This window comes from Anguilla anguilla, chromosome 4, assembly GCF_013347855.1.
Source record: "Anguilla anguilla isolate fAngAng1 chromosome 4, fAngAng1.pri, whole genome shotgun sequence".
Classification (NCBI taxonomy): Eukaryota; Metazoa; Chordata; class Actinopteri; order Anguilliformes; family Anguillidae; genus Anguilla; species Anguilla anguilla.
The window spans coordinates 30,480,289-30,494,868 of record NC_049204.1 but is presented as its reverse complement, the minus strand read 5'-3'; the positions used below and the strand labels follow the sequence as shown (position 1 = coordinate 30,494,868).

The 14,580-nt window shown below is 38.1% G+C and overlaps 1 long non-coding RNA gene across 1 annotated transcript in view; it reads right to left on the bottom strand.

Moving 5' to 3' along the window:
- Positions 1 to 7,455: 7,455 nt before the first annotated feature.
- The window catches only part of LOC118225018, a 46,389-nt gene continuing 39,264 nt past the window's right edge, over positions 7,456 to 14,580 (bottom strand). The window contains exon 3 of the long non-coding RNA XR_004764741.1: positions 7,456 to 7,539. This is a non-coding gene — a long non-coding RNA (uncharacterized LOC118225018). The remainder of the gene's footprint in view (positions 7,540 to 14,580) is intronic.

Sequence of the window (14,580 nt, the reverse complement as noted above, 5' to 3'; positions counted from 1 at the left end):
CAGTTACATCATAGAAGAAGAGGGCTTAGAAAATAAAATATATACAGTACTTTATGGCAACTGGTAATTTTAGTCATCAGGGTTATATTTTGGAACATGATATATAGTCGTATAGTATAGATATACTGTATATTAAAATAAAGACCATTCATTGTGAAGATAACCACCTACCTAAGTATTCCCAATTATTAGAAAATATGAGAAGTTTCAATTGTGCAGTCTTCTGATGACTTCAATAGGGAGAACAGCTCATCAGTGGCAATCAACGTGCAATTTCTCCTGCATCATGCAGGTGCCTGGGGGTGACTAAAAATATGGCAGAATGCACACACACAAATGCACACATGCATGCATACACGCATGTGGGGGGGGAGTCACAGTTAATTCCAATTACATTCATTTCTTCTTTCTTGCTTAAAAAGATCCCCTTTTGAATGTTGTCCACATTAACAAATAAAAAAGATGAATGCAACAGTAAACTTACGTGTTAGCTATTGATACTGGCATGTGATACTGTGCATTGCCTTTCTGTTAATTATCATGTATGGAAGCAGAAAAAAACATATTTTCTCCAGATATTAACTTTTCAAACAATGAACAGTGAATACCATTCCCACCATGTGAAAAACTATATGCTTAAGTATACTATTTTATACTTAATTATAATTAAAGTTCATATCAAGTATGCTTAGTATACTATTTTTTTCACACGGGCTGGCACTTTTACAGCACTCATAAATTCATTAATCAATCTCTGAAAACAAAAGGGCACAGAGCTCACTTATTGATTAAAAGTCCCTCCAAACAGCAGTAATTCATGAATTGTCACCTTCCAACAATTGTTTTTTAGCACCATATGGTCAGCCACAAATATTCCTGTTTGCACATACTCTTACAGTTACACATGGATTAACAATTATGTGCCTCATTGGAGAGGTAGGAATGTATGTGCATCCAATTCGGTGAGATGTCCTTGTGATTTCAGAAATCCACATGATTTGATATGAAGAGCTGTTCACAACATCCTGTACGTCATAATGCACCACACTTCAGTAACACCTATCTAAATTACCGCAACAAATTAGTTACATGCCTGAACAGACGAGGTCACACAAAAGACCAAAGCCATGCATTAAATGCTAAAGAACAAAATTACATTTTCATGTGTTTAATATTGTAGTGTAATTACATCATTAATTGAAAGTTGCGTGAATTAAAAACATCTGTAGGATGTATTTTACTATTAGGATTGAAACAAGCTCATAGACCCTTTTCCCTACGTTCAAAGACCACTCTTTAGTGCACTGTCTCAATTCACTGTTCCAAATCCCACCAAAACTACATTATCATTACTGAGTTTAGCTTTGCACAATCAAGGTAAGAAGGATGCAGGGTTGTAGGCTCAAAGCTGAAGGTGTCAAAAATAGCAATAACAAAAAGCTATTTTAGACTTGAATGGAGGTTATTGACTGTGACGCTACAGGCTGCTTGTTGATCTGTTGCAGGTCAGAACACATCTGTGTTTTTGCACATTCGCTGTCTATTAACCCAATAATTGCTCTGACACACTTTTTTTTAAAATTCAGCCACAGAACGATACTCTTACTAAGGCATACTTAAATATAGCTTGTTTATTTTGCAATGCTACATTAGATCAGTATAAAAAGTCATCTGAGAACATCTTTTTCAATGTAATGATTTTATGGCCACCGTTCATTTCATGTGCAGGCAGTTTGAAACATTAGCTCATGCTGAGGTGGTGTTGAGAGTTTCACCTGCATTAGTCTGTATGTCAGGAAATAATTATGTCCAGTAATCATCTAAAAGATCATCACATACCTATTTTACCTATATCATTGGATACATTGTACTTTCTTCGAAAAAGTTTTCTGATAATAAGGGGAATCCAGTGGGTTTTTAAAAAAAATTTTAAGCAGAGGCATTTCATCATTGTGAAACATTTCTTTTTGAAATCAGCCCCTTGAATGCTCTTGCTGGTCATGGGGTTAGTCGCATAGAAGGCTCCTAATTGATACTGTGAAATATCACATGGTGATGATGACGTGATGGCCCTTACTGGAACTCAGAGCAGTGACTCACTGAGATAGTGGTGACAGAAACATGGCACCCAAGGGATGACACTCCAGTCATCATCATTTACTGGAGCCCAGCTGACGTACTTTTGTACGAGAGTGTTCCGCGACCCACCTCTAAACTTCACAAAAATGAAACTCAGTGGATGTGTACCCCTGTCATTAATTGTGTGCAACAGATATAAGAAATACAAGTTTGTTTTTCTCAATTGTTTCATATCATCGAGAGAAAACAATGAAATATAAATAAAAAAAAATTTAAATTCATTAAAACATATTGTGTAGAACTTGGAAAATTATCATTCTTTCTTTTTTGTTACTAAAAGGTGGTGATAATGCCATGGCAGAATCCAGTCAGTTTACTGACTATGAGGTTTCAAACTCAAGGTATGATTTCAGCAAAAAATGTTGTCTGTCTGAATTGCACTTTTCCAATTTTATATTGCCTCTTTATGCTGTGTTTTTTCCCCATAGGGGTATTTATTATTTATGAATACTATAGACTTGCAAGCGATTTCCATGACTGAATTACAAAAAAAGTTTTAATAAAGCAATTCTTTCATTAAAAAAGCAAGATGACAGAGCACCTTTGCAAAGAAAAATTGTATTAGTGGCCTTACATGACCATCTCCCAGCTGTATCTTAACGTCTCCTGTTCAATTTGGGGGATATATTTCCACAACTCCGAACCCCCTATCTTAACGGGATTGTTGATGGCACGAAAACTACACAGCCTACATTCCTGATAGCCCCCTCTGATTGATCCTCCTGTTTTATCACTTCTAATTAAACATTAACAGCCAAGGGCTCCCTGTAGTTGTACACTTCCTCTAAATTCAAAAATAAAGTCTCAAAGCTGAGAAAGCTGCATTATTGCCAGTAAATGTGGTGAGATAATGGGAAAATGGGATGAAATACCCAGTTTAGCACATCAAGACTGACTTTCAGCATTGTGTCTGGGAGTGAAATGTTGACAGAAGGAGGGGCATCCAAGCTGGCTGAGGCTCTCGTATCTTTGCCTGTGACAGAAAGAGGATCACAAGGCTGAGCCCAGCCATTACCCAAGAATAAACAACTGTTAAAAGGGCGCACACAAAAGATGATTACATCACGCCTGAGAAATGACACTGAAGCACTGTTTTAATACCCTCCAATATGGCACAGACATGTTGTTTTACAGTGTCTTCGCTCTTCACGACAATATTTAGATGTAAAACAAAGAGCGTGTTAGCATGAGCTCCATTTAGAAGCTAGTCTTCAGGAAGATGGCTTGTGAAGTTAAATTTGAATGAGATAAAGAAAGTTTCTTTTCAGATTGCATAATGGAATTGAAGGCCAATAAGAGATAAGCGCTAAAACAATGCAACTGCCAAGTGAGCATGGATAAAACATTTCATGAACAACAGTTTAATGCTAATGCATCAGACTAGAATCTGTTGACCTCTGGAACATTGGGACATGAATATATGCTATCAAGGGGTTTAAATTAAACAGAACCCATATGATATTACAGAAGAAAATGTATCTGTCTTCAAGCACGTGCTGTCACAATGGATCTGACATTGTTTAACCGGTGTCTCTCTACTGTTGCTGTGGACTGGCTTTAATCCGGATAATGTAGCGTAAAATTTACCCATGTACGACAGGTTCCTGGCTCAACATCCCTTGTTGTTCCTGGAACAACATTTCTATTAACCAATCGTCGCTCTCTGATGTCATGTGTGTGCTGAACAAACTCAGATCCCTAAGCCTTTTCAAAATTTGTTCAAAAACACCCCAGTTTCCAAAGAGTTACACTACTATATGTACTATAACTCTATATTTCTCTTTCCAAATTGAACAAAAACATAGATTTTGTGAAAATATTTTAGTGGCACTCTAAAAACTAAATAAAAACTAAAAGAAAGTGTCTTAGTAAGGTGTTGGGCCATCACAGGCCACCAGAACAGCTTCAATGCGCTTTGGCTTGGATTTTACTCTGAAGTCTCTGAAACTCTACTGGAGGGATGGAACACCATTCTTCCAAAAGATATTCCCTGATTTGTTGTGTTGATGATGGTGGTGGAAAGCGCTGTCTAACACTGAGCGCTGTCTAACGCCTTATCTTCCTTACCATCCTCAGTGAACTGTACTTTTGTGGTCATGCGTAGCACAGGCACTTTGAAATGGACCAGCACCATGATGTTTTGTGCTATGCTAACAGTGACAGACTGCAAGCATTTATATCAAGGATTCTCACAAAGGCCAACATTATTCGCACTGAGCTTAAAGTCATTTCAAACGGGATCTTTAAGAGTAAAAAATGTGAACTTAATCAAATTACATACATATTGACCTTTAAAATTTATTTTAATAGGAGCTTTAGCAAAAGCTCTAACAGGGAGACTTCTGCAATCATCCTATCCTACCCCAGACCGCAGCCAATAGTCATAGTGTCTTTCTAAACTTCGACAGGGGGGTGGGGACCTCACTCTAGCTTGTGTGTCACACAGTAATGTTGTTAGTTTATGCAGTTTAAACGATTTCAGATGCAGCTATTGCGAATGAGTACTGTCCAAAACAGCATGCAACTTTCTGTAAGGGGAGTCCCTGCAGGTCCAAACTACTATTAACACCATGCTACCTATGTTTATATTCACTACTATAAAAAATGTATTAATTATAAAACAGAATGTTCCAGCCTTGGATTCTGATTATTCAAACAACCTCAGTAGCAGCAATATTCATGATATTTCCCAGCACAGGTCAAACACAACTTCATACGTCATTTTAATATCATTGCACCTTCCTCTAACATAAACATTGTACTTATGAAAACATTGTCAGCAACAACCCACAATAAAAAATAAGATTTTAACATCTTATTAAGCTTCCTCGGCTCAATATCCAATTTTCATGAATTGGTATGCAAAGAAGAAAACTTCCTCTTGTATCCCAAGATATGAATTAACGTTCCACAACAAATAATAATTAGTAAATAAAAATATACCTGTCCTAAGTAACAATAACAAGCAAGTAAATAAAAATATTACAATGTATTTATAAAATGTGCAAAATACTATTATATTATATTCAAAGATAATTGATTGGACTGTTGTTTATTTCTTAGCAATGAAATTCATTTGAATGTGCATAGACCAGGGTTTGCCATCCAGGTCCTGAAGGGCCACAGAGTGCATTGTAAGTTGATAACAGAGCTCTCACTTAACCTGGTATCTCGCATATAAATCAGTTACTGAACTGAAGGTAAAAACGGAAGCCAGCATACGTAGTGACTCCCCAGAATGACTGCTGGCTACCCCTGCAATACACTACACCAACAAAACTTTTGTCTGATCAACAGAAAGGGTCAGCATTTGGTAAGCAAAAAGCAGCTTATAAGCATTTATATAATGCACACTCATTTACATTTAAAATTAATCTGAGGTTAAATATGCTCCTCCAGCCCACAGACTTGTTCAATGACAAGCACTTTTTGTAAGATGAAACATGTAAGAGTAGCATTCTGAAAAGCAGTGTCATGTCACGGGCCAAGGGGCTCTTGATTTAATTTCCCTCCTTTCCATTTGTTTGCCCTCAAAAAGCAATGCTCTTATTTCCAAACTATATAATTCATAGGGACGTCGGAGGAAAGCTCTGAAACACACATGGATTCTGACATGGGTACTGAATCACAGACATATTTAACTTTGTACTACAAACACTGAAAAAACAAGGTGGTTTTTAAAGCTTCAAACATGCCTTATATACTACTACTAATTATAATAATAATAATAATAATAATACTAATAATAATAATAATAATAACAACTTTTTTAGGAAAGCTGACCCTGTTATTTTCACAAGTTATGCAGCAATATTTTTAAAGAATAAGTCAGTAACCTGCAACCATGCAAACCATGCATGTGTGTATCAGTAGTTTCACACTGAATTAAATGTTTTCCACAGCATTCATATTTTATTTAGTTCATTTGATCAGACAAACAGACATACAAAACTGGGTATAGATTCATATTTCCAGTTTTAACATTTTTTTTCTCGAAGGAACTGGAAAAAAAACCATCTTGGCCCACATGGTGAAATGAAACAAGGGAAAATAGTCTCAAGGCCAAGGGAACATTTATAAAGACACAACTGCCAGTTGGCTCAGGAGCTGTTTTTTTCATAAGCTGCACATACATTTGGGTCAACAAACAGTTTGTGAGCAGAGCAAGCTAATGTGCATAACATAATAACATACTAAATAATTTAAGTTAAATAAATGTGTTGTGAATAATAATAATTATAATAGCACAAGCCAATGTCATCAGACTTGCATTTAAACTGCTGCCAGCTCCTACCTCTCATAACAAGAATATTCTTACAGGGCCTTGTCAACTAGCAACATTGGTAAAAGCTCTTGCCATATAATTATAAGTTTGAAATCTTGGGTATACCATTAACCAACTATAAATACATTTCAAAGCGATGCATACAGCTGAAACATATTGTATCCTTTGCGAATAAGTGACTTTTAGGCCTCTGAAATGTTTGTAACTTTGAAAGTCAAGTCAAAAGCAGTGATGTATCATTTGTTGAAATGGGTGCTTGACTTACTGTACCGACTTTGAAAAAGCTCTCATTTTGTGCATACTGTAAATGAACAACCAATAATCTAATAAACTCTAAGCTGGATCTGATCTGATTATTTTCCCCCTACATTGCCTTTCCAAAAGAAGCAGCATAATAAGACGCAACATAATGAGTACAGCTAGAAAATAAAATTCCAACCATCTTGCAGCCTCAGAGATGAAAACATCACTGCTTGTAAGCTACTGTAATGTTAAAAAGAATGCAGGTTTTTAAAAATATAATTATTGCAGAACCGAAGGTTATTGACTAAGAAAAACACTAGAATGGTACATGGGGTGAACTTAGGGTTGCCACAATTTCACCTGGCCAAAGCCTTTCCAAAGTGGCATAAATGTGCTTTCTACAAAACAGTTTCATCATTTTTTTTTGCAGACCTCATTTACAATACCACTGGGCTATGGTGGTAATTGCTCCTTGGATTACTGACTTTTAAAAATATCTGTCTTCTAACTGTCTTCTAACAGTACTGATAGGCCAGTCAGTCAAAGGAATGCAAAAACTCCATCTGCAGTGTTTCTGGTGCATGCAGGAGGCATATTGGTGATGTGAGAGCACAGTACAGTTGACCATTTCTCAGCCTTAGTCGGCCAAACTTTTGCCCCCAAAAACAATGCAAAAAGCCATAGGGCTCATCATAACCAATATACAAGCAATCAAATGAAGCTCAAAAAGCAATTGTTTATCAGGGTTTTTAATTATCATTGTTATCACGGTCACATGACATTCCTGATATCATTGATGTGGCCCCTATCTGTGGTTGGCTGTCTAACTGGTTAGTACCAGTTTCACAGAGAATGGTGGTCTCTTCACGACCCTAGAAAGAAAAAAATGTAGCTCACCGAGTGGCAATTTAAGCATGAAAATTATAGTGTGGTACATATTATCTTTTACATTTTAGGTACATGTTGTCACTATTATCCAAAGTGACTTACAATAAGGACACGCACACACACACACACACGGCAATGAATTTTGACAATGCAGCACAGGACACAGCCTAAATAAGCAAACTATACCCATGTCAAATGTATGAAGTTTAAACTGTTGGAGGAAATGTTTTTCCTCCAAATGCTAAAGGTTATCGACAATAAACAATTTTCATGATCCATTCTTGTTACATAATTGTGTTAGCTAGATAGCTTGCTATCCTCTGAAGCTGCGAGTTTGATTTTTTTCCGCACACATGACTGCCAATGAATAGCTACATAACTTAAAAAATATATATATTTTTAAACATATTTAATTCTCAGATTCAAAATCTAAGCAAAATCTCCACAACAGTAGTTTTTTCATTAATGGGGTACAATGGGTTGTGCCACAAGCTCAACATAAATTTTCCAACTAAGCATGTATGAGAGGATTTTCTTCCTCACGCTCACACGATTCACACAACAGCACTGTGGAGTGGGATCATACACAAGACCAGCCCCATCATACACAAGACCGAGAGCTGACAGCAAAACTCCAGAAGCACACATGCACGTGCAGCTTCTTTTTTTTTTTCAAGGAAAATGATTCTAAGCACCATTATGATTGTGGCAGTTCAGTTTACTTCATTGAACAAATTTTTTCCAGCAAATCACTAGTCGACTAATCAGAGATAGGCGTTACTGTACCATCTTGTACTACAGGTGGGGCCCCTTCCCACAGACCCCAAAGGTAAAATGAGCATACCTCATAAAACTCCCATCCACTTCGCAGTCTTCATGTGATCTGCTCATATAATAATGTTATGTATTTTAGCAATACTGCTTGCGGTATAGTTCTAGAGCCATTCAACTAATACGCAGCTGGCTACTCTAATAAGGCCATTCCAGTCATTGCTGCTGAAGGAGATGTCTGCCAGGCCTATGAGATCTGCCAGGCACAATCCAGCATGGGCCTAGTGCTCTATTTCCAGTAGCATCCCTGCACTCACTCTAGCATCATTCTTGTAGGATACACTGATGACAGAGCTAATTCCACTTCAATGGTCATTGTGCAGGTCCAAGAGGGATACTGTGTACTGCATCAAAGTAGCATGTACTATTTCAGTGTTGGTTTGAAATTGAACATTCTTCTGTGCAGCCATACCTGTCTTTCACTGTGTTAAGCCAGGACTGACCACAGATTGAGGTCTTTAGGCAAATCCAAACAGAACAGGGTGAATTATACCCAGCAAAAGGGAACAAAGACAACCCCAGGGCTGCATAGACTATGTTGAAGTAGAAATACAGAAAAAAATTTTCTTGCCACTTTATTGAGTGTAAGGACTCACTCTCGATCATTTTGATATTCAAATATTCTACAGGCTCCCAGGATTGATCATTCGAATATTCAACCCCTCAGTGTTTTTTAAGCTCGGTACAAAACTATGTAAGTAATAGTATCTACACTTTTGTGCACTTTAGCTAATAATATCAATCAATTATATCATATTATATGTATTGGTCCAAGGCTGTCATTGAATAATCATTGAAACAAATATATTTTTCCTGATTATGGTCAGAAATATTTCATTACTGTTCAAGGTGACCCATTAAAAATTGCACTGTTGACTATTTTAATAGTCTCATATTGTACCTCATGACTAATTGACAAGCTCATTGAGCACAACTATCTTGATGCTTAGACAGCAGACTGTGTCACAGCCTCGAGAATTTGGTTCCATAGAAGGTGTAAAGATTTTGTTGCCGATTGGGGACTTTACTATTTTACTCTGTTAATGTCAGACTTGAGGACAATAAATGTAAATGCAAAGCTGCACAGAAACATTATTATCATCACCAGAAAATATAAACTCTCACTTCTGAAATAATGGAGTGGTTTGTGTCTCAATCCTGCGGAACAATGTCAGCCATTGAACCACAAAAACCTTGCTGATATTCATCACTGTGGCTCTTTGTGGCTTTTCTCCACTTCTCTTCAATCATAAACTACATCACACCGGCTCTCGAGAAACATTTGCTTCGGTCTTTTTATGTCCATTTTATATTTTATAACAGCAACACCCCTTCCTAATTGCAATTGCTATTATTATCAATATTTTATACATTGCAAATGTTCACAGCAACCGCACCACATTCAGAACTCTCAAAATGTAAAAGAAACATCCCCCCCAACATGCTTATACATTAATAATATTACAGGCAACCTGATGTTTCGGGGCAGAGGAAACATTACTCATTTAAGAAGTGCACAGTGCTATCTGTCTTTATCTCTCTCAGTGTGACGCTTAATGGCTCTGATTGTTTTCAAAATTACATTTAGACAGGATATTACTGTTACATGAGCTCTCTGCAACAATGCCATTTCCCTTGCTTACACAGTACATTACCCAGCAATGTTCATCTCCACAATTCTTTTACAAAATAAATAAATAAACGAGTAAACGTGGCTGCAATATTACGGTAGCGTGAACAATGGCAGCGGTGATTGGTTATTTCCAAATGTATTTAACAACAAGTAATTGAAATCTTGCTGCAAGCATGTTAAATGTATTTGCTTATAGTTTGCTTATTTCTTTCTCTGTTGATCACATCCCCCTGTTTGGACAAAAAAAGGAGGGAGCGAGGCTTCTGAAAATGCTCTTGGCTTGATCTCTGCAGAATCCTTTAGCAGCCATCTCTGGTGTTTTTCACTCAATGGTTGTGACTATTTATGAGGAGGGCTTGATTTTTAAGGATCTGGGTCCCTGTGGCAGTAATGAATTAAACCACTTCATGGCTGCTCTCCATTGTGTAGGCTCAGACTGCATGTTGCCTGAGCAAGGCCCGGGCTGATTATTTTAACAAATTGCATTTCTATTCAGACCCCAGAAAGGTTTTCATTGATAGCTTGCATGACAAAAGGTCAGAGGAAGGCAGGCTGGCGTTAATTAAGTAAAATTGGTGAATGGGAGAACAACAAAGGTCAGCCCTAATCTTCTGTTATTGTCTCGCCAACTTCATGCACTGGAAAATGCCTGCCCATATTGAAATGTTTACATATGGCATTTACTATACTCTGTTTTCAGGATGACTACATGCATGCATGAAAGCATCGCGTACTATGTCAAAGCAAAAAGGAAGTAAGAAAACAATGTTTTGCCCAAACGTTGTTTTTCAGAAAAGTCATTTCAGTACCTTATTTCAAAATTACTTCCGCTATTTTAGGAGCCTACAATTCTTTCTCATTCTTTTAACAGATGAGAAAAACTGTGATTGCTCCTGTGTAACCAGTGAATTGCACTATAAAATGTAATATCCGTACATTTCAATTTAAAATGATTGTTTTTCTTCATTCCACCATTGGATTTGTGTGTGTGTCTGTTTGTGTCTGTTTGTTGCTTATTAGCTTAATATTTTAAACTGATATCTGCTGAGGAAACAATAACATCATGTTGCATGACATAATTTGTACACATCTGAGCAGTGTTTCATCACCCCAACAGGCTTTTCTATTGATCATTTGCCTTCTATGTTCACAATCATTTCTATTAGAAATACTCCTGAGGATGCCACACATTTCCTGTGGTGTTTCAAGATTTTAAACATAATAATTAAACAAATGAACATTTGAATGTGTTACTTTGCATGGTTTTCGGTCCATCAATGAAAGTAAGTACCAAGTGTATATGCAGTGGCATTATCATTCATAATTGATTTTGGTTCATTACTTCTAAACACAATATGAGACAACAAAGCAATACAAATTGGAAGGATCAACACGCAATGTGCACTGTACGTAACAGGAGTGAACACGTCGGAAGCCTCATTTCCAGTCAAATCAAACAGGAACAGAAGCAATGAGCACAAAATTTAAAAAAAGGTGGATAACTGTGAATACTTTAAATTAAACTAACAGAGAATGGCGAACACTAGCCCAGCGTATTGAGTGGATGTCGAAAAATGACCGATGACCGAGGGGTGGTGGTGGAGTTGGGGGGGGGGGGGTTTGAGCATTTTATAAAGTGATATCAGTGTAAGCTCAGTCCAATGTTCTGCTTTTCGGTGGGGAATGTAGCTGAAGTATTGTTTGATGGTACAGCTGGGCGCCTCCACCGCCTTGCAGACCAGGCATTAACTCGTCAGGCGATCTGACAATTACACAATGCTGCGATACCAGCTGCCGGCCAGTACCACAGTGTCTCTGCGCTTGTACCAGTCTCATTTACATTACAATTAAAACATTGCCAATGGATTCGGGATGATGTTTACTCTGTGGGGGGCTAATGCATCTCCCTCACGATTTGATATTCTGGTGGTCCAGGTGGCTACATCCCCCCCACCCATCCCCCACCCCCCACCACCCCAACCCTCTCAACCACTGCCCTGCAGGGACTAAGCTGATCCTGCCAAACATTGCATCTTCCCAGCAGCCCCTAGGGTAAAGCGGGGATGGGATACAGTGTGCATACATGCATGCATGCGTGCGTGCGTCTGCACTTTCCCTGAGGTTGAATATTCATTCATTAAAAATAAATAAATAAATAAATAAATAAAAACCTCTGGAAATGTTAGCACCAGTAGCCGCATGTCCGTGTGTCTGCAGGCATGTCCATGTGTGACCCCAGCAGCCTCCTCAGCGCCCAGCCCTGCTTTACCTCATCCCAGCCTGGACAGCAAGGCAGGATCCGCTGGCTATAGCTCCATCACACCCCCAGTTCACGTACCCAAACCAAGCAATGCCGCGCACACTGAGTAAAGCTGCTGTAATTACTCACAACTGCAATGAGCTTTTCTCCTCCCAGGATCTGTCATTCTAGCATGGTCAGGAGAAGAAGCAGGGACGTGCAGTGGTTAAGTGCATTTATGTTTTTAAATTTCAGAAGAGATACATAATACAGTGCATACAGCACATTGCACACAGTATTTCTAAACAGGCTTAATGGGGGCTAGTAATCTCCAAAAAATAAACCTTTTGTGCACTTATTTGTTTTAAACATAAATAATTTATATTGGTTCATTGGTGTATTTGGTGTAATTGAATACAGTGCATGCTGAACAGGGTCCTTTCATTAATTTCAGCCAGACATGAGTGTATTTCTTTTATTCTGATGTATGCTTCACAGCAAATAGCAAAATCTTTAGACAATTGATAGTATAAAGAGCTCTGACACAGGAAAAACATGAAAAATACTCATTAGAAAAGCAGCACAAATCAAATGAGAAGAAATACAGAGCAGAGTTGCAGGGAGACTATCGCATGTATTAAATTGTTTAATTGCCCTAACAGTGCTCTACACAACAGGGTGTGAGTTCCATGATTGGACTTGAATTTGGATCATTAGGGGCATCTTTTGCAAGGCTGCCTCCCATGCACTGAATTCCAGATTAGCTGGTGGATCTCCTGGTTGTTTAAAATCATTAATGTTCCCTGAATGCTCCAGTGCTCCCTCAGGGCATGAAGTACTCTGGACTGTAACGCATCGCCTGCAGGTTGGCAGATAACGCAAGGAGTGTTTGGGTTAGAAAAAAAAAATCTAACTCTAACCTTCTGGAGGTGAGGTGAAGATGTATTTATTTTAAATTTTATTTATTCATTTTTTTTTTTGGCGTTAAAAAAGAGCAAAGAAAGTAACTTTTGGGTGGAAGGCCAGGTCCAGTTGGCTGCAAATGAAGTCATATCACACCCAGTAATGGAAATTGTTGATGGGACCAGTGATGGGGAGAGTAATTTCAAAACATTCTGGCGGAAGTACACACGCTGAAAGCCAAGCAGACCCAGAAATATGAAACCACTGTCGATGCTGTGAGTTCTGTACAGAAGCCCAGAAAGGCAAGGCGAACATTTATTTATTTATTTTTGTGGTCAATGTCAGCCAAAACCCAAATTTATCTCATACATTTGAGATTATAACTAATACAGGTATGTATAAGATAATAATACTTCATTTTTGGCCATTGTTGACCACAATTTTGTTTAACCTTGTTTTCCAGGGCCTCCACCGGTTAATGACTTAGCTGGTATTGGAGCAAGATTTCCATAGCCTAAAAAATTCATGAAAACAATCCAAATTGGCCTTATTTGCTAAAAAGGCATTTAATTAGGCTATGTCTATCATGAGATCTAATTAGAGTGAGAATAAGAATGGTATAAAGTGCATGACACAAAGGCTATTGAGGTTTTAAGCAAAATCTAAGACATAAACCAAAAAGTTTCCATAAGCTCGTAATATAATATATCATATGTCATGGTGCTGTAATGGCAGGGGTGGTTTGTAAAATACAAATTTCTTCACACCGAGCGAATTGCTCATAAGGACGGATCAATTTTTTTTGAGACCCACAGAAGAAGGTATTAGATTTTTTTTGTTTATTCCAATTTGGCAGCATACTCTGGTGTCCCTTAGTACCACCATTTTGTATTGCTGTAAATCATAACATAATCATAAACTTCGAAACAAATCAGCCGATATATTCGTTTCACCAACACAGACCCATCCCCCCATCAACCAGTCACTGTGTGCATAGTATGTAAACTCGTTCATGAAACACAAAGGCCCTGTTCCAATCCAAAAAATGTTTGATTGTTAATGCTGACTTGCCTTGGATTGGAGGCGGGAATCCCAAAAAGTGACCCGGATGTAAAATGGCCTCTACTAGAACGGGCATTCCAATCCAAATTAAAGCCGCAAGCGGCGTTGGAAGGGGTCCAAGCAGTGGCAGCATCGCGCCCCCTATGGAGCGATTTTAAAAAGGCTTTGTCCCCACGATCATATGCCTTCACCCAACATATCTACTGAATATCATGATGATCGTATGATATATTGATGAGTTATAGCCAATTTTGAGCTAAGAGACGCTGTCGGATGACTTAGTTACGTCGCCATGGATGTGTCCTGGCCGCTTCCCGTCAAGGCCTTTACTATGTCGTAACACTTAGATGGCATGTC